The 24,124-nt window shown below is 42.3% G+C and overlaps 1 protein-coding gene across 6 annotated transcripts in view; it reads left to right on the top strand.

Annotated features, from left to right (window-relative positions):
* Positions 1–24,124, top strand: part of LCLAT1 (lysocardiolipin acyltransferase 1) — a 296,655-nt gene that overhangs the window by 86,643 nt on the left and 185,888 nt on the right. Inside the window, exon 1 of one of the 6 annotated variants that reach the window (XM_082356801.1) lies at positions 12,028–12,272. The exons of 2 other annotated variants lie outside the window; for them this stretch is intronic. The gene's annotated coding sequence lies outside the window, so the exon portion shown is untranslated. Of the gene's footprint in view, positions 1–12,027; positions 12,273–24,124 lie in introns of those variants that run through there. 3 more of the 6 variants (XM_082356804.1, XM_082356798.1, XM_082356802.1) reach the window with 3 other exon arrangements.

Genomic DNA, 24,124 nt, shown 5'->3' with positions numbered 1-24,124 from the left:
GACAGTTACTGGAAGCTGAAAAAGGTAAGGAAATGAATTCTCCCCTCAGAGCCTCCAGAAGGGACCAGCACCTCCAGTAAAATTGATTTTGGACTTCTGACCTCTAGTAAGAGGATGAATTTGTGTTATTTCAAGCCACTAAGTTTGTGGAAATTTGTTACAGCAGCAATAGGAAATGAATACACTGAGCCTTAGTTTTTACATCTGTAAAATGAGGGCAGTATATCATTTCTGGGGCTATAGTAAAATTAAATAATTTAACTAATTTAACTCCATAAAGATAGAGTTCTTTTCCTATTATGTCCCTTATTCCTTTTCCCTCAACCCTCAAAGCATGTGGTCTTTGACGTAAGTTACACTAACGGAGGTGGCCACTATCAGCAAGGGAAGGTTTGTTTGTGTTGTAGGAGCCCTGGTGGGAAGACTTTGGGTCATATGAGCCTATTGTGGAGAAGGACAGTAAGACCTGACCAACCGTAGTCCAGGGCCAATAAGTTCACAGAGCTTGTCCCTGGGTAGAGAAGGCAAATAGGCAGAAAACCACCAAGGGAAGTAGATTATGGGGAAGGGTTTTGTTTTAAAAGGTAGGTTTTATTATTGTTCAGGTAAGGTGAGGCCAACAGATCAGGGGACTGCCGTTGAGAAGATCGTTTGTTACAGTTCCCAAGAGGAGGGGGTACTGCACACCACAGGGTGGCTACACGGGGAAGCACCAGATTCAGTCAGGAGGCGGAAGTGGTGGGAAGAAAATGTGGGCAAAAGCCTTTACTGTGGTTTCCATGGGAAGGAACAGGAAAGGTAGAATAAGTGGTTTAGGATTGGTTAGTTTGAATAATTTCAGCAGGCTCTGGGCTATAGGGGCTGTCTCAACTAGTCTGGTACCTGGCCTTGGGGAATTAAGGCAGGGAAAATTGCCTAGAGTGTAAGAGCTGGACGGAAGAGGTGTGTGTGTGTTGAAGGTGGGTGGAGGTGAACTCTAGATGGTTACTTTGCATATAAGAAGCATGCTCCCGGCCATGGTGTTTGCTCTCTCTAGGAATGAGACCCCAGATGCCAGAATATCAACAATACAGAAAATAAGAAAATATAGTTAGTACAGTTTTCTGGGTGGCCATCCCAAACAGATTATGTGGACATCAGGGGTGATTCAAAGGAGGTCATAAATAGATGCTGAAAGAATTTGAATTGGGCCTTAAAGTTTATTACTATTTAGAAAAACAACAGAGAAGAGGTAACAGACATTTCTTTTGGAAGATAGCATACATAATTTCTCAGAGAGCGACACTGGGCTGAAGGTTCACCTGCAGCATAGGATGTGACAGACCCTTGTTTGGATACTCAATTTCTATTCCAACCTCCCCCTACAAAGCCTAGAAAGTCAGATGCTTGCTTTCCCACATGCTTTATACAGGTGGCCATGTGACTAAGTCCTGGCCAATGGGACAATTGGGGACATTTGTTATGGAGTTTTGGGGAAGGATTTTTCTTCCTTGAAAAAAAAATAAAGCCTCACAAGGAGAACACCTTTTCCTCTGTTTACTGTTTCTTGCCTTTGGATATGACTGTGATGCCTGGAGTTGTGGCAACCATCTTATGGCTATGAGGCAGCAAGCATGAAAATGTAAAATCAAAATACTAAGGAAGGCAGAGCAGAAAGATGGAAAGAACTTGGGTCCTTGTTGTCATCCTTGAGTTACAGAACCAATTTTGAGATTGCCTACCTCTATACTTCAAGTTAAGTAATAATAAATGTCCATGTGGCTTAAGCCATTGTATCAATAAATTGAGTTTGAAGATACTTATAGCTGAAAACATTCTTTACTGATATAGAGGGTTTGTTTTAAATAGTAGTAGGAGAAAGATTTATGTCTATGTTGGATGAGTGGCTAGATTTGCTTCCTGGCATTTTACTGATGAGTGGCATTTTGCTTCCTGGCAATTTCACTAAGTGAAATTTTGGTCCATCAATGTGTCAGTTAGGGTTTTGGCAAGAAGCAGAAGGAATGATTAGAGAGAGTTAAAGGGATTATTACAGAGGTGGAATCAGTGGATGATGAAGCACCCTGGGGCTAGAGATAATAAATTAGACCCTGCCCAAGGGAAAAGGAGTGTCCCAGGACTTAGTGAGAGCTGAGCTGTATGAGAGGAGCTATGGCCTTAGGTGGAGTATGAAGCCACTGCCACCCTCTAATCCCACAGGGAGGGAGTCAAGGGAACAACACCTTGGTCTCTTTCTCAGTCCACCCTGCAGACTCCTTCCAGTACCTCCCCTTGGCTGAACTCTGCCAGAGACAAAGGGTCAGGGAGCCAGGAGATGCAAGTTGGACAAATCAGCATAAAATGTGTGTGTGTATGTGGGAGTGGGGGGGGGCAGTTAGAAGAGCAAAAAGAGAATAATCAGAATTCAGTTCCACCACTGGTTTGTGTTAATGTAAAACTGTCACTTCTAAGCTACTCATTCTAGCACCAAGACTCCTGAACTACCAAGGACTTGGCTGCCTTCTCAGGAAATCAAAACCTTTGATTTCAAATACCTTTGAATTCCAGAATATCACTGGGTAACAAAGAGTATGCTAAGTCTCGGCCATAGGGAAACTGTGGGCTAGAAGAAACAAGTAGCTCTAGGCCTCCAGTTAAGCATCTGTGGCCTCTGCCAGCTCTGGGCTGCCTGTTCCTTCCACTCGTTACCACAGAAGAACGTCATCCCAGTGTTCTTGGCAGCAGCTCACTTGGCTCTTTTCTGGGGTCTGTTATTGAGTCCATGTTTCACCTTATTACTGTCACATTTTGAAGAGGAGGAAACCATTACACAGGCATAAAGAGTACCCCAATAATAATAAAATTGCAATAAGAACAAGGACTTGGGGCTCCCTGATTGTCACAGTGCCTTCCTGAGCACTGCAGAGAGTGCCCTATTAAATGTGATTGTTAAGTTGATGGCTCATGAGGTTAAGAAATCCATCAGCTGTGATACTCTGTTGTAGAAGTCAGGGAGGATTCAGGAACTTGTGGGGAAATTACCTTTCTGGGCAGCAGAGTAGGTTAACCCCATCTCTTAGGCTCATAGGCACATCAAAGGGGCTTTTCATTTTTTTTCCCCCCAAATTAAAATGGTAACACGTACATCTGGCTAAAATGCAGTCAGTACTAAAGGGAATACATTGATGTGTCAGTTTACTGGTGTCCAGTTTCTCTTCCCAGAGGCAACTACAGCAGTGGTTTCTTGCAGAGCCTTCCCAGATAGTCTAGACATGTACAATCATATATGTATTCTTTTTTTTTTTTTTGCCACACTGCGTGGTATGTGAGCTCTTAGTTCCCCGACCAGGGACCGAACCCGTGACCCCTGCAGTGGAAGTGCTGAATCTTAACCACTGGACCGCCAGGGAAGTTCCAAAGAAACTAACATTTACTTAGTATTTATGTTGTGTCTACAGTGGATGCCATTGGTGCCCCACTCAGATGGGGCACTCGTCTCCCTGCTGCTGTGAGTACTGGCAGCTAATGGCTCACAGCTTCCCCCTGGCTCCAGGGATTCCCCTCAGCCAAATAGGAGCTGCCTTACCCAGCTGGTTATGCACCCCAACCCTTAGGCAGCCTGCAGTCAATAACTGACTGATACAGGAAAATAAGAGCCCGGACCCCCTGTCTCAAGGTTGAATAACCCTGTGGTATAATTCATGCTCCAGAGCTTCTGTGAGATCAGGCTGAAGCTATTCTCCCGCTGAGACCATATTCTTACTTAATTTTTCTCTTGTGCCCTGTACCCTGCTTTTATTACTCCTCTTCTCTTGAGAGCACTTCTTCAAAGAATGATCTATACAAGGGTCCTTGCTTTAGGTGCTGCTTCTAGGAAGCCTCCTTAAGGGAGTTGGTTCTAGGAAAAAGACTCCAAACGTGGGATTCTGAAAATAAATCATTTGATGGGAGGATGTCATGAGGATCCATCCGTCACTAGTTACAGGTGGAATACTGATTGTTCCTGATATGCTGTGGTGTGGCAGATTACTTCTGGTGAACCAGGAAAGGATGCAGGTGAAAGAAGATGCTCTAGCTGATGTAGCGTCTCTGGGGTCTGAGAGGTATGGAGCAAATTAGTATCTATAAGGATTGTGGAATTGGGTGACTATTGCTAAGCAAGCAATGTGTGAGAGTCTGAAGGGTTCTTATAGAAGCATCTAAAAAGATTCTCATCATCTGCAGCCAGAGGACACCCAGAGCTGAAGATCAGACTTAGGGCTTAGCTGTTAAGAGTGGCAGACCTTCAGAGAAGGCTGCCTTCTCTGCCTAGGTAAACCTCCAGTGTCAAGGTCAGGGCCTTGATAGGAAAGAAGCAGAACCCTGAGAAGACAAGAGATAACAAGTGCTGGCCAGGTTGTGAAGGAAAGGGAGCCCTGGTGCATTGTTGGTGGGAATGTAAACTGGTGCAGCCGCTACGGAAAACAGTAGGAGATTCCTCAAAAGATTAAAAATAGAACTACCATATGATCCAGCAATCCCACTTCTGGTTATATATCCAAAGGAAATGAAACCGTTATCTCAAAGGTATATCTGTACCCCCATGTTCATTGCAGCATTATTTACAATAGCCAAGATATGGAAACAACCTAAGTGTCCACTAACAGATGAATGGATAAAGAAACTGTCATATATACATATATAAAATGGAATATTATCCAGCCATAAAAAGAAGGAATCCTGCCACTTGCAACAACATAGATGAGGGCATAATGCTATGTAAAATAAGCAAGACAGAGAAAGACAAATATTGTATGATCTCACTTATACGTGAAATCTAAAATAATCCAACTCATAAAAACAGAGAGTAGATTGGTGGTTGCCAGAGGTTGGGGGAGGAGTGGAGTGGGGAAAACAGGTGAAGGTGGTGAGAGGGTACAAGCTTCCAGTTATAAGATAAATAAGCTTCGGGGATCTAATATACAGCCTGGTGACTATAGTCAACAGTACTGTACTGTATACTTGAAAGTTGCTAAGAGGGTAGATTTTTAAAAATTCTTACCACACACACACAAAGATAACTATGTGAGGTGATAGATGGGCCAACTAACTTTCCTGTAGTCATCATTTTGCAATATATATGTATATCAAATCATCACATTGTACACCTTAAACTTACACAATGTTATATGTCAATTATATCTCAATAAAGCTGGAAAAAAAAAAACCCCTTGAGACTTGGGGTTGGGATATCTGAGTCGATGCACTTGAGAATCTTGAACCCTCAATTCCCTGAACCATCTGGGGCTGCAGAAGTGGGTCTGTCTGCCTTGTTGGAAGAAAGAGGCAACCCTTACTTAAAATGGGTCAAGTCTCACCTTGACCTGACGGGGGAAGTTCGGGGGCTATAAAAGAGAGAAAGGATTAAATGCCACAGGGGCTGCAGGTGCTGGCTCACAGCAGGGAGATTCTGCCTATGTGTGGAACCTGAGGTACTGGATTAAGGAGACAGAGAATATAAAGCTTGTTTAGGGGAATTTGCCAATAAGAGGCACATTCCCATCACATAGTGTTCAATAACATGGCAAGAGCTCTGGGACCCAGTTCTAATATACTGCTGGCATGGTTCTTGGAAGTTGGGAAAAAGCAATGACCACATTAAATAAAGCAGAGATGCCTTGGGACTTCCCTGGTGGTCCAATGGTTAAGATTCCATGCTTCCACTGCAGGGAGCTCAGGTTTGATCCCTGGTAGGGGAAGTAAGATCCCGCATACCGCACAGTGCGGCCAAAAAAAAAGCAGAGATGTCAGAACCGTCATGGCAGAATGTGGATGTAGGAATCAAAAAGCTCCAAGAAGCAAGCATGCTAAAATGTGTCGACCAAACAAGACTAGAAACCTTTCAGCTGACTGTTCTTCAGGAGGGCCGGGATGACTATCAAGATGATAGCAAATGTCTGGAAGGGGCACCAGCATCACTGAGCAGCTCAGTGGAGTTTGTCCTCTGCAGACCAGGACTCATGCTGTCACACAACAGGATCTTCTAGCAGCAGTGGAGATGACAGGATTCTAGAATAGCAGAGACAACTATGAGAAGCAATGGTGAACTTATTACCATAGTGGATAGTAAGGTTGAAGCGGCAGCCAGGGGGACTGACCTGACCTATGGCAATGTCTAGTAGAACATGTATTTCTAGGGACAAGATAGATGGGCAGCCAGAAAGGGTACTGCTTAATACATAACAAGAAGAGATTAATAGTAGAAGACTGGGGTCAACATCACTCCAATAGAAAGTCATAATAACTTGCCTGATTTAAAGACCAGAGCCTGTTCTCAAACCTAGAATGCATGGACCAAAGGAGAGACTGGGTGTCTATGAGGAAGAACCTGGAACGCCAGGGCAAGTGTATACAGATTTTTTTCAGTCCTTCTCCAAAGTGATTTATGGTTGTTTCCTTGGATAACCACAGACTGGGAAAAGAGGGATAATCTGATATTTGAGGGATGTTGGATACAGGGTCTAAGTTGATGGGGATACCCAGGGGTCCAAAGCACCATCAGGCCCTCCTGTTAGAGGAGGGGCATATTGGAGTCAGATAATAAATGGAGTCTTCAGTTCTGTCTCTGAGTGGGTCCACAGGCTCTGCTTACCAACCTGGTGGTTGTTTCCTTGATTCCCAAATGTATGATTGGAATGGATGTACTTAGCAGTTGACAGAATCCTCACATTGCTCCTTGGTCTGTAGAGGAAGAGCTGTTGTAGTAGGAAAAGCCAAGTAAAGCCCCTGGAACTGCATCTCCCCTGCCCCAATGAAGATAGTAAACCAAAACAGTATCACATCCAGGGGAAGATAACATTTACATAGGACAGAAAACATTCTACTTTTACAGTCTTGCTCCAAGGCTATGTTTACTTTCCTGTTTTCTGTCATAATATATTCCAAAGGGACCCGGACCATCTGGCCATTCCACAGAACATCACATTAGTCTATCACGGTGAAATATCATGTTACTTGGCCCCGATGAGCAATAAATGCAAGTAATCTGGATGTCTTGATGAGACGCATGCTTTCCAGAGGGTGAATAAATCCCATAAAAATTCAGAAGCCTGCTACGTTGATGAAAATTTTAAATGCCAATTATTACTTTTAGCATTTTGAGATAATTTTAGATTGATAGGAGAGACGCAAGAAGAAAACTGAGATTTTCTGCAGGTACTTTACCCAGCTTGCCCTTATGTTAACATCTTATATAAGCACAGAACATATATCAAAACTAAGAAAATAACCTTGGTACAATACTATTATATAAAGCACAGCACTTATGTGGATGGTGAAGTAGACCAATGGTCTAAGGCATGCAAGGACATTTCCTCCCAAGTAAAGGACAACTTACAGTACCTTCTACCTTCTGTCACTAAGAAAGAATGCTTGGTAGATCTCTTCAGGTTGAGGTGGAAGGTGGCTAGTTTTAAGTAGGGCTCAGATCCATAAAGGACTCAGTAGCAGGTCCAGCCTCAGAACAAGCAGTCCTGCCATTTGGGCTCTATCACCTGATACATCTCATGATACTAGAAGTATCTGTGGTAGAGAAAAGGCCAAGTGGAGTCTCTGGCAAGACCCAAAAGAAGAGTCACAGTGCGGCCCAATATGGTTCTGGAGAATGGCCACGCCAACTGTGGGAGAGAAACATACACATCTGAAAAGCATCTCCAGGGAATTCCCTGGCAGTCCAGTGGTTAGGACTCAGCACTTTCACTACCATGGTCCAGGTTCAATCCCTGATCCATGCACTAAGATCTTGCAAGCCATGCAGTGTGGCCAAAAAAAAAAAAGAAAAGCATCTCCTGGCATGCTACTGAGCCCTAATAGAAGCTGAACATCTCATGGAGCCTCAAGTGACCATGCAACCCAAACTGCCCATCATGAATTGGATAATAACAGGCCCACCACCTCATAAGTGTGGGCAGGCCTAGCAACAGTCTTTTCAAATGGAAGTGGTGCATTGGGAATGAGTTTGAGCAGGTTCAGAGGACACACATAAACTCTATGAATGGATGGCCCAGATCCCATTTCTCCTACCACTGTTGTACCCACACCTCTTCCTTAATCCGTGGGGAGTTCTCTTGACCAGAGGATGGAGGTGGAAAAGCCTGAGCTTCGTTGAAGATTGATAGGTTTGGTTTGTGGATACAAGAGGAAAATGGATTACTGCTTCACTGCAGACCTCCTGAAGGTGAGAGTAATTATCCCAATGGGCAGGGTTTAGGCCTGTGTTACTGGTCATCTATTTTGTGTGGGAGAGAATTGGCTCAAGAGAAGGATATACATGGACACTGGCAGTGGCAAATGGCTTAGCTGGCTTGTCAGGGGGTCTGGAAGGAGGAAGCTTGGAAGACTGCAGACAGGAAAACCTGGGGTAGAGACCTAAGGGAGTGAACATAAATTGTGAGAATCTTTGTATCATATGCTAATGATCCCCAAAGAACATTCAACACAGCTTGGCAGAAGAGTTAGGATTAAGGGCATCAAAATACTAAAATCCTTGTAGTATTTTGTTGAGTGAAGGTGTAACCGAAAGTGGGGTCCGGCTGCTCACCACTCAAAAGCCAATAAAGAGGCAAGGTTGGTGGAAAGGAAAGTTTGCTTTATTTTGGACTCCAGCAACAGCAGGGGGTGGGGCAGTCACCTGTCCAAAGGCCAACTCCCCCCCCCCCACCTCCCCCGCCCAACAATCAGGGGGCAAGAGCTTTTATGGACAGAGGCAGGGGGCCACATGCAGAAACAGCACAGTCAGCTCTGACAGTCATTCTGAAATTGGTCATGGTGGTCTGACCAGAGTCATCTTGATTGTTTTAAGTACAATTAATCTTTAGTTCCAGGGTCGGTTTGTTCCCACTTCCTTGAGGCCAGTTCTCAGAATTGTGGCAGCTTATGTCATGGCTACAGTCTGGTCATCATGTAGTTAACTTCTTCCATCTGGTGGGGCTTTCAGTATCAGACAGCTCACAGGTTATGGCTCAGAATATTATCTCTAGCCCTTGAGAAGGAACTAAAGGTCCTTGACTTTGCTTAATGACTAAACTATTATTATTTGGTCTCCTTTGACTGTTTTCCTTTGTTTCTGCAGTTTCCCACTTTTCTGATTAAACTTATTCTTTGGCTAAAATTTTTCTACAGACAAAAGGCGGGTGGAGGACATGGGTGGCGAAGGACCATAGGGTCCTGCTCTGTTTCAAAGGGGGATAGGAGGGTCTTTTGGTATTTATGACAAGCCTCTCTGAACCTGTGTTTATGCTAGTGAGTTGATTCTGGGAGCATGGAGGCTGGATGTCAGAGAGACCAACCCTGAGATTGGAGGATTCAAACTTTCAACTCCACCCTTCAACCTCCAGGGAGGGGGTTGAGTTAATCATTAGTGGTCAGTGATTTAATCAATCATGCCTAGGTAATGAAATCTCCATAAAAAACACTGACAACAGGGTTCTGAGAGTTTCCTGGTTGGTGTAATCAGCGAGGTGCTGGGAGGGTGACACACCCAGAGGGGGAATGAAAGCTCTGAGTACCCTCTCCGAAACCCATACCTTGCCCTACGTATCTCTTCCATTTGACTGTTCCTGAGTTGTATCCTTTATAATAAACCAGTAAATGTAAGTAAAGCGTTCTCCTGAGTTCTGTGATCTGTTCTAGCAAATTGGACCCTGAGCAGGGCATTGTGGGATGCCCCGATTTACAGCCAGTTTGTCAGAAGTACCCAAGGCCCAGACTTTCTCTCTTTTTTTCCTTTTTTTGGTCACACCGCACAGCATGTGGGATCCTGCTTCCCCGACCAGGGATCGAACCCGCGCACCCTGCAGTGGAAGTGTGGAGTCTTAACCACTGGACCACCAGGGAAGTTCTGAGACCGAGACTTTCTATTGGTGTCTGAAGTGGGGAGCAGTTTTGTGGAACTAAGCCCTTAACCTGTGGGGTCTGCATTAATTCCAAGCAGTTAGTGTCAAAACTGAGTTACATTGCAGGACACCTAGTTGGTGTCCACAGAGAACTGGAGAACTGCTTGGTGTGGAGAAGCCACACATGTGGTGGGTGTCAGAAGTAGTTTGGGTAAAAAAGAACTAATACCTTCAGACTCCATAGTTTTGACCCTTTCCTTCAGGTTCTACCATACCACTCCACCCTCCAAAAAAGCCTAAGGCTAGGAAAGTGAAATAGAGAAGAAACCAGGATGATTCATCAAGTCAGTTAAACTTTATTCAACATCTGCTGTGTTCAAATGTGTCGTGTTCTCTTCCTCAGTTGGCACTGTGTGTTTTAGGAGTTGCAGAGATGCAAAGATAAACTATTATATAATCCCTTCTTTCAAAACCCGTCTCCAATGCCTTCAGGGTTTTCCCACTGGCCTCGGACATCAAGAAAGTTAAAAACTTGTAGGGGTTGGGGGGGGGAAGAAAAGAATTTAGAGAACTTTTATATTAGTGATCTTACTTTACAGATAAAAAACGAGGCCTAAGGTCACAGGGGTAGTTGACAGAGTTGGCTTTTGTATTGGTGTTTCCTTCTGTTGTTTATCTTCATTTTCTAACACAATTTCAGCATATCTTAAAATATTTCAATATTTCTGAACAAAATTGGAGAGTCTGTGAAGCTGATTTAGAAAAAGAACAAGGGAACTTTTGATTCACAGAGAGCTCTGGAGTATATATATATATATATATATATATATATATATATATATATTTTTTTTTTTTTTTTTTTTTTTGGCTGCGACGCATGGCTTTCAGGACCTTCGTTCCCTGACCGGGGATTGAACCCAGGCCCAAGCAGTGAGAGTGCCAAGTCCTAAACATTGGACCACCAGGGAATGCCCATGGAATATAATTTAGCTCTACTGAAGCTATGCATCCCAAACCTAGATGTTCATTATTGTTACACTACAAATATATGAGGACAGGAATCTTGTACTTTGAAAAAAAATTCATCCCCTTCTGTGCCTTGTTGAATAAATGAATAAAACACATAAACATACGTAAAGTGGCTAAGTGTGTGATGGGTGGCTATGTTTATTCTTTTTAGGATTTTAATTCAGTGAATCTTTGTTGAAGACTCGCAGGAGGAAGGCATCGTGTAGGAAATGAAAAAAGGTTTAATCACAGCCCCACCATTATGGAGCTTTAGAGTTTAGTAGGTTAGGGGACAGACGTCCCACAGTAGAAAGTGCTGACCGCCTTTTATGAGGGTTATCATGAAAGTACTGCGGATGCTCAGAGGAGGGAAAGTTTCCCTAGGACTGGGGAAGCTGCATGCTAGGGAGAGCTTGGTGCTGCGCGTGCGGAACCTGAGTTCTAGAACTGGTTCTACTACTGATTTGCCCCTGTAGGTTAGGCTTTGTGGACAAAGAATATCACCAGCCATTTCAATAAACAAAGGATGTTGTGGCCATCAAGCCATCAGCCAACACAGTTGCCGCCCCTCCCCCGCACTGTGCACCCTGAGGGAGTTCAGGATGGAAAAAAAACAGGATACTGGCCCTAGACAGTTAAGTTGCATTTCAAAGGAATGATTTTGATGAGCCCAGACTCTTGCATCTTCCCATAGGTAGAAAAGTGCTAACTTCATTAACTTGAGATGTCTGGTTTTTAATGAACAGTAACCTTTTAAAGTTCCGACTACCTGGTTTTTGTTGCAAAAGCTCCTAAATATCCTGGCTCCTTCCTTACCTCTTCAGCATAGTCCCTCAGAGCGATCTGAGAGGCTGCCTTTTAGGCTTAAGTCCTCAGTATGTTCGTCCAGTAAAACATAATTCTCAATTTTTAGGTTGTGCATTTCTTGTTAGTCCACAGTTTGTAAATTAAACTCCCCAGATTTCTATTGTCACTTTGAAACTCCAGGGGTTAGAGGGACCATTAGGTTCCCTGGGACAATGCTCTCCGGCATTCCCCATTTCTTATTGCTACTCGCCCCGACACCCCCTCGCTCTGTGGGTCCCTTCTCTCCTGGAGGCGGGCCGGAAATGAGCGTGGTCACTTTAAGGGAGACCTCAGTGTCGCGCACCCGGGGAGCCCCAGGCGGGGGAGCAGGGGCGGGGCTCCGGGAACCCGGGCTTCTCACGCAGCCGGGGACGCCGCTGCCTCAAGGCGCTCGCAGCCAATCAGGATGGAGCCTGCCGGGACGCATTACAAGGGCGACTGGCCCGAAGCCTCCCGCTTCGGGATGAATTAGCGGCGGGTTCTGCACGGAGGTTGTGACCCCCAGGGATTCCCCAGTTCGCCCACGCGCTCCCCACGGCGTCGCGCGTGGTCCTCTGCTGGTCACAGGTGAGAGGCTGGAACCGTCAGGTGGGGTTTACGGCACGGGGAAAATGGCGGCGGCGGCCGGGGGATCCTGGGTCGGCGGAGGGGGAGCAGCCCCATGGGCTCTTCCACCCGAGCCGCGGGCCTCCCTGGGCTGCGGCCCCCTGTAATGGTTACTTGACGGGGAATTGGGGTCACCACGCGGGTGGCGGCGCCGCCGGCTCAGGTGAGAGGAGGCGCGGGGAAGCGACTCCCGGAGGCTAGCGGAGGCGTCGGGGGCTGCGGGGCGGCTCGGGCCGGGTCGGCGTGGCCGCGGGAGGAGGAGGGCCAGGTATATGATAGGTGTTTACAGAAGAGCACCAAGACCTTCCTGCTCCAGACCCGGGCGGGTCCGGGAGCTGCACCGCTGCGAACACAGTCCAGGCTCCTGCCACTGTTAAATCAGATGTGCCAAAGGTCCCAAGTGGCCGCCACGTGCGAGGCTTGGACATGAGCTGTGGAGGGAAAGGGCTGGATCTGGCTTATTTGTGTATCCTCCAGGCGCCTGCCTGTAGGTGCCAGAGTGGCAGTGCCACGAAAGGAAAGGTAGGCCCTAGTCAGGGGCTGATGTCAAGTCCGATCGTCAAGGTGAATCTGAGCTCCTAGTTGTCCATTTGAAGAGAAGAAATAAAAAGTTCGGGCGCTTAGCTGTTGGAGAGACGTTTTGCTTCCTTGTATTTCCTTGGTTCCGGTGGGTTCCCCGGGAGCATTGCCTCTGCCTTCGAGGTTCATTAACTCTATTCCATGTGCACTTGGCTGCATGTTAAGACTGAGGATTGACATTCAGTTGAAGCCCAGGAATGTAATGAAGATAAGTATAGGTGAAGGTGTTAACAGTAATGAAATTTTGTCCATTCATGTAGGTCCCTTATTTGAGCAAAGACCTGTCATGAAATATAACTAGTTGGGTTAGTTTTCAAAAAACTGTCTTGATGAAAGCCCTTTTTGCAAAACTGTTATGTTTTTGAGAGTAAAAGAAAAAGATTCATTAAAATTTTTTTTTCCTTTTTTTTTTTTTAAGTTCCTATTGCTACATTGTACTTTGATGTGACAGATAGGTGAATTAAGTGACTTTTGTTTTTGGTAGCAGTCTTAATTTTGTGGAGTGCCTTGTTCTGTTATTGAGAAAGCACAGTGGCACTTTTTGTTTGTTATCAGTAGTTGTCTTTGGACTGCTTGCTATGCATCAGGCACTGTGAAAATGAGGCTTCTCTTACCTTTTAATTTGAGCAAATGGTGGTCCATTTCTTCCCACCAGGTGCTTAGTCTGGCTGTTGCTGACAACCAAGGGTAAACAATGGGGAAAACCCAAAAGGATCTTTCTTCCACACTGCATCTGTGGAGATTTAGTCAGTTTAGTCTGGGGCTGGGGTTAGGTGTAGTTTCTAGTTCTTGCTCTGCCACTTAAAATATCTTAGGGAAATCATATGATCTCTCTTATCAGTACTTTATCTCTGAAATGGACAAAGTGATTTCTCCAAGCAATCTCACTGTGCTGTTGTGAAAAAAAAAAAAAGTATATGTAAAAGGGCTTAAAAAAGTTAAAAGCACTGTGTTGACAGTTGACATTTATTACTATGCATTTACTCCTCAGGCACTGTTCCAAGAGCCTTATAAGGGCTCACTCACCCAGCAACATTGTTTATCATCTTTGTTTTACACTTGAGGAAGCTGAGGCACATTGAAGTTTTAAGTTATTTTCCCCAAATTGCAAGACTAGCATTATGATGCCAGAGTATGTTCTTAACCACCATGCATACCATTTTCCTGTATCATGCAGATGTGTTATGTGTAAAGGTGATATATATGAACAGACTTTCAATGAAGTTATTTTGTTTGTGGTCTTTTAGTTGTATAAATGATAACTGTGATTCATTCCCTTGGCATCCAGTAGTGATTTATATGGTGATGACTACAGTTACTTTGGTTAAGTGGTATATTCATCCCACCTTTGACGCCCATTATTTTTAAAAGTATTTTTTAAAAATTAATTTATTTAATTTATTTATTTTTGGCTGCGTTGGGTCTGTTGCTGCGCGTGGGCTTTCTCTAGTTGTGGTGAGGGGGGGGCTACTCTACGTTGCAGTGTGTGGGCTTCTCATTGTGGTGGCTTCTCTTGTTGCGGAGCACAGGCTCTAGACACACGGCCTTCAGTAGTTGTGGCTCGCAGGCTCTAGAGTGCAGGCTCAGTAGTTGCGGCTCACGGGCTTAGTTGCTCCTCGGCGTGTGGGATCTTCCCGGACCAGGGAGAGAACCCGTGTCCGCTGCATTGGCAGGCGGATTCTTAACCACTGTGCCACCAAGGAAGTCCCTAAAAGTATTTTAAAGCAAAGAGTCGTTACTAATTTCTAACAGGAAGCACAAATCTATAATTGAGGAAGGTTTTAGTTTTTTATTAAACTCTTTAAAAGAATACTTTGCTGGGTGACTTTTAAGAGACAACTTGTGTTAGGTTCATTGTTTTGACATATTTGTACTAATTTTTCTAGTGTCTATTTATAGAAAGAAGGTGACATGAATAAAAGTGTCTGGGACATTCATTCTGTCATTGAACCTTCATGGAATTGCCCTGCCAAGTCCTTGGGATGTAAAGATTAATTCCTGATCCTGAGTGAGAAAATCAAATAAGTGATTCACTAATGCAGGTGATAAGGACTCAAGTATAGTTGTGGTGGGTACAGAGAGCTGCAGGAACACATACTAGGGAACAGTTGCTTCTGCTGGGGTCGTCCTGTGCAAGAAAGGAAGGAGCTGATTGCAGGATAAAGGGAGAAGGGACTTCTAGCCAAAGGAGGAAGCAGTGCAAAATTAGGATGAGTAAGAGGGCATGGGTGCCCAGGTGTCAGGCCAGAATTTTGCAGGAGTTGCTAAGAAAGAAGCCAGGAAAGGTTAGGGCCAGATTGTGAATTCTCAACTAAGAGAGTGACTTTATCCTGTGGGCAGTGGGACCTATAGAAGGATCTTAATCAGATGAGTAACATGATCAACTTTATGTTCTGGAGAGGGGACTTTGTTGGTGACAGGGTCAAAGACAAAATGTAAGGAAGAGACCAGTCAAGGGCAGTTCCCATACTCCAGACCAGAGATGGTGAGGGAGTGAAGCAGGGCATTAACTGTGACAGCAAAGTTCAGAGTCCACCACACATTTGGAAGGCAGACTGGAAGATTGGCTGGGTGTGAAGAATAATTGGGTGGGGGAGGGGAGCACCTGCTGAGCTAGTAAAGAGAAGACTAAGCTGTTATATTTGTTCGTTTTGGTTTTTTGGTAACTATGGTTGGAGAAAGGAGATTCTGCTAATTAATTTAGGAAAAAGGATGGAGCAAGGAGTTCTTTGTTACTGGTTTTCTGGAGAATTGTAAACCCTCTGAGGTTGTTGGGTCAAATAAGGTGTAATAGAACCTGGCTTAACAGAAGCCTCTAGGCTTCTGATTTCTGAGACTACAGAACACTTAATTATATCATCAAAGTCTGTAGGGTCTAGTATAAAGTGGCCCATTGGAGGAAAGCCCCTCAAAGGGAGTGGGAAGAATCATCTAAGGTATGTTTGGGGTAAAATGTTAGAATAACAGGTGTTAGAGGGTTTTTCTCACTTTTTTAACATTATGTTTTTAATGTATTTGTACAGAAGTCATTATATTATGGAAGTAGTCACAGATGAATCCTCTAGTTGTAAAACTGATTTCTGCTCAAACATTCATAACACTAAAGTTGTCTATCACCGACAACATAACATGAATGCATTTCAAATCGACTGCAAGGTGAAATTGTAAACCTTACAAACATGCAGGAATTCATGAATTCAGAGCAAGGTCGAGAACCATTCAACCCATAAGCACAAATCAAAGAACTACTGAGTAGAGTAGGCACAGATTTCTTAAAAAAGACTTAAAGCAATGACTGTAACAATGATTGATAAATTTGACTTCGTTAAAATTGAGAATTTCTCTCCACCTAAAGACACCATGAAGAGAATGAAGGGCAAAATACAGACTGGAAGAAGAAATTCTCAATTCATCTCTCTGACCAAGGACTCACATCCAGAATGTATGTGTATTGTGTAAAATTAATAAGAAAAAGACAATTTAATTTAAAAATGCACGAAAGTTTTGAATTGGCACTTTGTAAAAGAGGATCTCTGTATGGCCAGTACGCATATAGAAAGGTGTTCAATGTTATTAGTCAATGGAGAGTCACAGTCTCTAGAGCACAGGCTCATTAGTTGTGGCACACGGGCTTAGTTGCTCTGCGGCATGTGGGATCTTCCCAGGCCAGGGATTGAACCCATGTCCCCTGCATTGGCAGGCGGATTCTTAACCACTGCGCCACCAGGGAAGCCCTGTGGTAAGTTTTGAAAACAGGAAGTATGAGTCCTCCTACTTTGTTCTTCTTTTTCAAAATTGGGTTGTCTATTCTGGGTCACTTGTAAGTCTTTATGAATTTTAGAATCAGCTTGTCAGTTTCAAGAAAGAAGTCAGCTGTGGATCTGGTAGTCAGTGATTTTTAATACTATATTCATTGAGTTGTACAACCATTACCACAATTAATTTCAGAACATTTTTATCACCTCAAAAAGAAACCCTGTATCCATTAACAGTGACACCTCATGTCCCCTCATCCTCCCACCTTTGACTTAGGCAAGTACTAATCTACTTTCTGCCTGTTCTGGACATTTCCTTTAAGTAGACTCATATAATATGTGGTCTTTTGTGACTGGCTTCTTTCACTTAGCATAATGTTTTAAATGTTTATCCCTGTTGTAGCATGTAACAGTACTTAATTCCTTTTTATGGCCGAATAATACTCCATTGTGTGGATATGCCACATTTTATTTATCTACTCATCAGTTGATGGACATTCATGTACAAGTTTTTTGTGCAGATGTATGTTGTAATTTTTTTTTTTTTTTTTTTTGGTATATAACTAGGAGTTGAATTTTATGGGTAATATGGTATAATTTTTTGAGGAACCATCAGACTTTTCCAGGCTGTACCATTTTACAATCTCATTGCAGCATATGGGGGTTCCCATATTTCTCCATCTTCCCCCAACACTTGTTATTATCTTTTTGATTATAGCCATTCTAGAGACGTTATAATAAAACATTCTCCTGAGTGTGAGGTGATATTGTGGTTTTGATTTGCATTTCCTTGATGGCAGATGATGTCAAGCATCTTTTCATGTGGTTATCAGGCATTAGTATATTTTCTTTGGAGACATGTCTATTCAGATCCATTGTCCATTTTTTAATTGGGTTATTTGTCTTTTTACTACTGAGTTATAGAAGTTCTGTATATATTCTTGTTATAAGCCCTTATCATATATATGATTTGCAGAAGTTTTCTTCTGTTCCGTAGGTTGTCTTTTCCATTGAAATGCAGTTTGCAGTTGCTTTTTTTCTTTGGTGTATTTATCTTGTATCTGCACCCTTACTGAACTCACATATTAGGAGGAGGTTTTTGGATAGATTTCTTGGGATTGTCTATGGAAACCACCATGTCATTTGCAAATAGGGACAGGTTTATTTCTTCTTTCTGTATGGCTTTTATTTCCTTTTCTTGCCTTCTTGTATTGACTAGAATTTTCAGTACTGTGTTGTGTAAGAGTGGTGAGAGTGGACATTGTTGTTCTCAATAATAGGGGCAATGCATTGTTCATTTTTTCTTCTAGCATTAGGTGTAATGATGTTTGCTGTATTTTTTTTTTATAGTTGCTTGTTATCTAATTGAGGAAGTTTCCCTGTATTCCCTTTTTTTTTTTCCTGAGAGTTTTACTCATGAACAGGATTGCTTTTTATCAGATAATTTTTTCTATATAGATTGGTATGATCGTGTGAATATGTATTTTATCAGTTTGTTAATATTGTGGGTTACATTGATTCTTGAATATTCAACTAAGGATTTTTGTGCCTACATTCATGTATTGGTCTATAGTTTTTTTCTTTTGTACTGTCTTTTCCTGGTTTTTGCATCAGGGAAGTACTAGCTTCATAAAGTAAATTGGGAAATGCTCCTTATTCTTGTGTTTTCCAGAAGAGATTGTGTTCATTTTTCTTTAAACATTTGGTAGAATTCTCTCATGAAACAATCTTAGCCAGGAGATTTCTTTTTCATGAGGTTTTAAATTACGAGTTTAATTTCCTTAATAGTCACAGGGCTATTCAAATTATCTGTTTCATTTTGGGTGAGTTGTGTGCTTTCGAGGAATTGGTCCATTGACACACGAAGCAGGGCTCCTCACTGCTGCTGGGCAGAGGTGGAAGTTTCAGCTCCTCTCTAGGCCTTCACTGATACTACTGTGCCTTCTTGCTGTTCTCCACATGGCCTGTACGACACCACTGGGAGGGGATGGCCTTCTTACCCCTGGAGGGCAGAGAAAGTCCTGACTCTCTACTAGGCCTTGCCTCATACCATCCTGGTGGAGATGAGAAGGGGAGCCTCATTACTGTCATGGCAGTAGAAGTCCAGGCTCTCCAGGTGGTCTTCATAGACACTGAGGCAGGGCAAGGGGGAGTCTTACACCTACCTGGCAAGGGAAGAAAGTTCTGTCTTTGATATCATCCCTGCAGGAGTGAGGGTGGGGGGTAAGGGGAGGGAGTAAGGGGGGGTAACCTGTAATGTTGAGGCACAACAGGACAACCTGGTGAGAGGGAAAGTTCAGGCTCCCTACTTGGCTTATCTTGTTGTGGGTGGGGATGAGCCACAGTTTTTTCTGTGGTTTTGGCTGGAGTGCCAGTAGTTATTGTCTGCAAGTCTTTTGTTTTGCTCTGCTGCTCTTTTCTTGGTTTTCTGAAAGAGCAGGAACTTTTTTGTCAACCCCCATTGGTATTTCTGGATTACTGGCTGCTTCAGGTCTGTGTCCACGTGATATATATGAGGCAAAAGGAAAACCCAGAGAACTCACTACCATGTTGTTCGATGGGTCCCAAGGTGCCTCCCTAGCTAGTGTGCCTTCTCTCCACGCTCAGAGTCTTTTTTTTTTTTTTTTAAATTATTTATTTGGCTGCTCGGGTCTTAGTTGTGGCACGCGGGATCTTTGATCTTCGTTGCGGCAGGTGGGTTCTTCAGTTGCGGCATGTGGGATCTTTAGTTGCGGCCTGTGAACTCTTTTTTGCGGCATGCATGTGGGATCTAGTTCCCTGACCAGGAATCGAACCCAGGCCCCGTACATTGGGAGTGCGGAGCCTTAGCCACTGGACCGCCGGGGAAGTCCCACCTTCAGAGTCTTTTGTTTGTTTCATATATGATGTCCAGGGTTTTTAGTTGCACTTAGCTGGAGCAGTAGGAGCAGGACATCTACTTGATTTTACTGGAGTGGTAGTTGGACTGGGATTGATTTTTTTTTATGGAAGAAAACATAGGGTGGAAATTAAGATGCGTATATTGGCCAGTTAGACACTTAAGTTAATTTTGGGTCAGTTACTTGGAAGGGACAATTTAACTATGTCTTTTTTTCTCCGGAGAGTAATTCTCCTTGTCATTGTTCAGTAAAACCAAACCCTCGTTAGTTTTAGGTCTCTTAAGAAGCTTGACAATCCAATGAATTAATTTATTTCTGCATTTATATATAAATGCATAATAATTCTAAATTTCTGGTTTAGTATGTGAAGAAAACAATTTATTGTAGTGAAAGATTAGTTTTATGGAGGGGACTAACTCAGTTTTTCTAATGGTTGTCAGAGATCTTGAAGCTGTGGATTTTTTTCTAAAAGAAGAAAAAGGCAATGTTCATGGTGGTTAAGAACTATGTAAGGAAAATTTGTGAAAGTCTTGAAATGTACAAAAAGGATCATGGGGTGTCTTCATTGGAAACTAGGTGGTCTAAAGCACATTTCCTGGAGATCTAATCTATGGGATCTACAGCTTTTATTATTTTTTGATTTATTTTATAATGTTGTGAGTTGTGAATAACTCACAGCAGTGCAAATTACTCTTGTCCTTAGACATGGAAATTAATTTTGTTGGTTGGAGGTACTGTTGATTTCTTTTCCTCTTTTGTGGGGGAAGCAGGTTTTGGATCTATTAAGCAAATGCATTTCACCATTCCTGATTGCCTGTATGTTTGTGTTCTTTGGATTCACTTTTGAACCAGATGAAACATCTTATTTAGTCCATAATTAATTAATGAGTTACATAAAATCATAGACAGGTGTTCATTTTATATTTGTATGGGAGACACAGTGTTATCTTTTTGTTTGTTTGAATTATCCTTTTAACAGCTTGAACTGTGATGTACTTGAATCCCACTGTAGCACTTACTGTCATTGTGATTTTCTGTAATACTTACTACAGCTAGGTAGGCTCTGGTTTTCTCATCCTTGTTTTATAGATAAAGAAAAGGAAGCTTTTAAGAAGTCATATAACTTGCCAAGAGCTGGAGGTGTTAGAGAACCCAGTGCTTTCTGACTTTTAACCCTTTATGCCCAGCCGACTTCCTTCCTTGCTTTAGATGTTACTGTCTCCCCCAAATCTGGCAACTGTGGACTAAGGAGTACTTTTGCTAGAACACGCTTTTATCACATCATTTTGGAGCTTAAGAACTTTCAACTCTAGATTATTGCAGGATAAAACGCACACTTCTTAGGCAGCGATTCAAGGCTCACCACAGTACGTCAAGCCCAAACTAATAATAATACTGTCCCAATCTTTATATAGAAGCAAAGCAAACAAACACCTATTGTGTTTCTTGGATGGGCCACCACTCAATGTGTATCTCCAGTGAACTGCACTGGAGATGGAAGACATATCTTCCAGTTCCTTATAAACTATAATTGGGAAGTCAGAATATATTAAAAGACTGTCGGTATAAAAATAGCACATGCTGATCAATGAGCAGTATAGATATTGAAATGTTTTTGGAGTTCAAAAAAGCAGCAGCTTCATGGAGCAGATGTATTTGGAGCTTGGTCTTACCAAGGTGGTAGGGTTTTGATAATTATCACATCTGGGGAGAGGACCCTTGTAGTGAGGAAGCTCATGAGTGAAAGGAATGGAGGAGGTTGTTGGACATGTATGGAAAGGTGGTGTTGATGGCAGTGAATAGTTTATGTGGAGGGAACCTTTTCCGAAGGCCAGGGTCTATTCCCTGTCTCAAAACATGTCTTCAAAAGCTGCAGCATAATGTTTTAACTAACTGAATTTGTGCTAGGTCTCTGTTCTTTGAAACTAGAGTTGTTTGAAATGACCCCAAAACTATTTTAGGACCTACCTAGGTGATAAGGTTGGGTGATCATGTTGGTTAACATTACTTTTAGTAATGCAACATCAGAATAAATATAGTATTTCAAGTAATCAGTCTGAAGGAGATAGCATTCTTTATATTGGGCAAGTTTTGGTAAATATGTATTTTTAAAGGTCTTCTTTTGTACCTGAACTCACTATGTCATTTTATACTCAGTCTCCTGTATTCTGTAGGGTTTGAATCATTCCTGACTCGCTAAAGTATAACAGTTTTTTGGTCATCTGGGCTCCCATTTAAAAACAAAACAAGGGACTTTCCTGGTGGTCCAGTGGTTAAGACTCTGCGCTCCCAACGCAGGGGGCCTGGGTTCGATCCCTGGTCAGGGAACTAGATCCTGCGTGCCTCAACTAAGAGCCCGCATGCCGCAACAAAGATCCAGAGTGCCGCAACTAAGACCTGGCGCAGCCAAATAAATAAATAAATATTAAAAAAAAAAAAAAAAGAACAGTACATCAATGAATTAAAAAAAATAAAAACGAAACAAAACTTTAATTTTTATTGTGATTTTGTAAATAACATGCATTTTGGAAAATAAAAAATGTATAAAGAACAGATCAAAATGACGTTCCTCAGGTAATCAGTCACCCTTGTTTATTAATATTGCACTGCTTTTGTTTATATAGTTGCATATACAATTTTGTAGTTCTACTCTTTTCAGTTAATTTTTTTTTTTAATATTTTATTTATTTATTTATTTATTTATTTATTTATTTATTTATTTATTTTTGGCTGTGTTGGGTCTTCGTTTCTGTGTGAGGGCTTTCTCTAGTTGCGGCAAGTGGGGGCCACTCTTCATCACGGTGTGCGGGCCTCTCACTATCGCGGCCTCTCTTGTTGCGGAGCACAGGCTCCAGACGCACAGGCTCAGTAGTTGTGGCTCACGGTCCCAGTTCCTCCGTGGCATGTGGCATCTTCCCAGACCAGGGCTCGAACCCGTGTCCCCTGCATTAGCAGGCAGATTCTCAACCACTGCGCCACCAGGGAAGCCCTCAGTTAATTTTATAAGGATTTTCCCATGTCATAAGATTTTTTGGAAAATATAGCTTCTATTAATATGTAAACCTATTACAATATATATGTTTGTTATTTTTTTTCCCTTTAGTAAAAACAGAATAATTTACTTATTTTATTTTAAGTGCTTTTTTCACTTAATGCTTCATGGCTAGCTTTCTAAATGACAGCTTATTATATTGTTGTATTTCATTTTTCACCAGCTACATTGAATTCCATTGTAGACATATACCATCATTTAGCTATTTCTCTATTGATGGGCATTTATACTCCTTCTAATTTTCACATACAAGTAGAATTTCAGTGAGCATGTAAATTTTTATTTATTTATTTAATTGAAATATCATTGGTTTACAGTATTAGTTTCAGATGTACACCATAGTGATTCAATACTTTTATAGATTATATGCCATTTAAAGTTGCTATAGGGACTTCCCAGTGGTCCAGTGGTCAAGACTCTGCGCTTCCACTGCAGGGGGCACGGGTTCGATCCCTGGTCAGGGAACTAAGATCCTACATGCCGGGCAGCGTGGCCAAAAATAAATGAAGAAAGAAAGGAAGGGAGGGAGGGAAGTAGGTAGGCGGGAGGGAGGGAGGAAGGAAGGAAGTTAGGAAGTTATTATAAAATATTGGCTCTATTCCCTGTGCTGTACAATATATCCTTGTAGCTTATTTATTTTATACACAATAGTTTATATCTCTTAATCTCTTAATCCCCTACCCCTATCTTGTCCCACCTCCCTTCCCTCTCCCCATTGGTAATCAGTAGTGTGTTCTCTACATCTGTAAGTTTGTTTTGTTATATTCATTCGTTTCACTTTTTAGATTCCACATGTAAGTGATAACATACAGTATTTATCTTTCTCTGACTTATTTCACTAAGCATAATACTCTCCAGGTCCATCCATGTTGTTGCAAATGGCAAAATTTCATTCTTTTTTAGGGCTGGGCAATACTCCATTATATATTATTTTATATATATATATATGTGTGTGTGTGTGTGTGTGTATATATATATATGTAAAATACACACCACATCTTCCTTATCCATTCATCTGTTGATGGACACTTAGATTGCTTCCATATCTTAGCTATTGTGTATAATACTGCAGTAAACATAGGGGTGCATATATCTATTCAAATTAGTGGTTTTGGTTTTTTTTTCTTGGGTAGATACCCAGGAGTGCAATTTCTGGATTGTATTGTATTTCTACTTTTCGTTTTTTGAGGAACCTCCATACTGTTTTCTATAGTGGCTGCACCAGTTTGCATTCCCACTAGCAGTGTACTATGTTTCCGTTTTCTCTGCGTCCTTGCCAACATTTGTTATTTGTGTTCTTTTTGATGATAGTCATTCTGACAGGTGTGATGTGATATCTCATTGTGGTTTTGACTTGCATTTCTCTGATGATTAACCATGTTGAGTACCTTTTCAGGTGCTTGTTAGCCATCTGTATGTCTTTGGGAAAATGTCTGTTTAGGTCTTCTGCCCATTTTTTAATCGGGTTGTTTGTTTTTTGATATTGAGTTTTATGAGCTGTTTATATATTTGGATATTAACCCCTTATCAGTCTTATCACTTGCAAAT

The sequence above is a fragment of the Balaenoptera borealis genome, assembly GCF_965194805.1.
Source record: "Balaenoptera borealis genome assembly, chromosome: 15".
NCBI lineage: Eukaryota > Metazoa > Chordata > Mammalia > Artiodactyla > Balaenopteridae > Balaenoptera > Balaenoptera borealis.
Note: the sequence above shows the minus strand (reverse complement) of the source record. Positions and strands in the feature narration are given on the sequence as shown.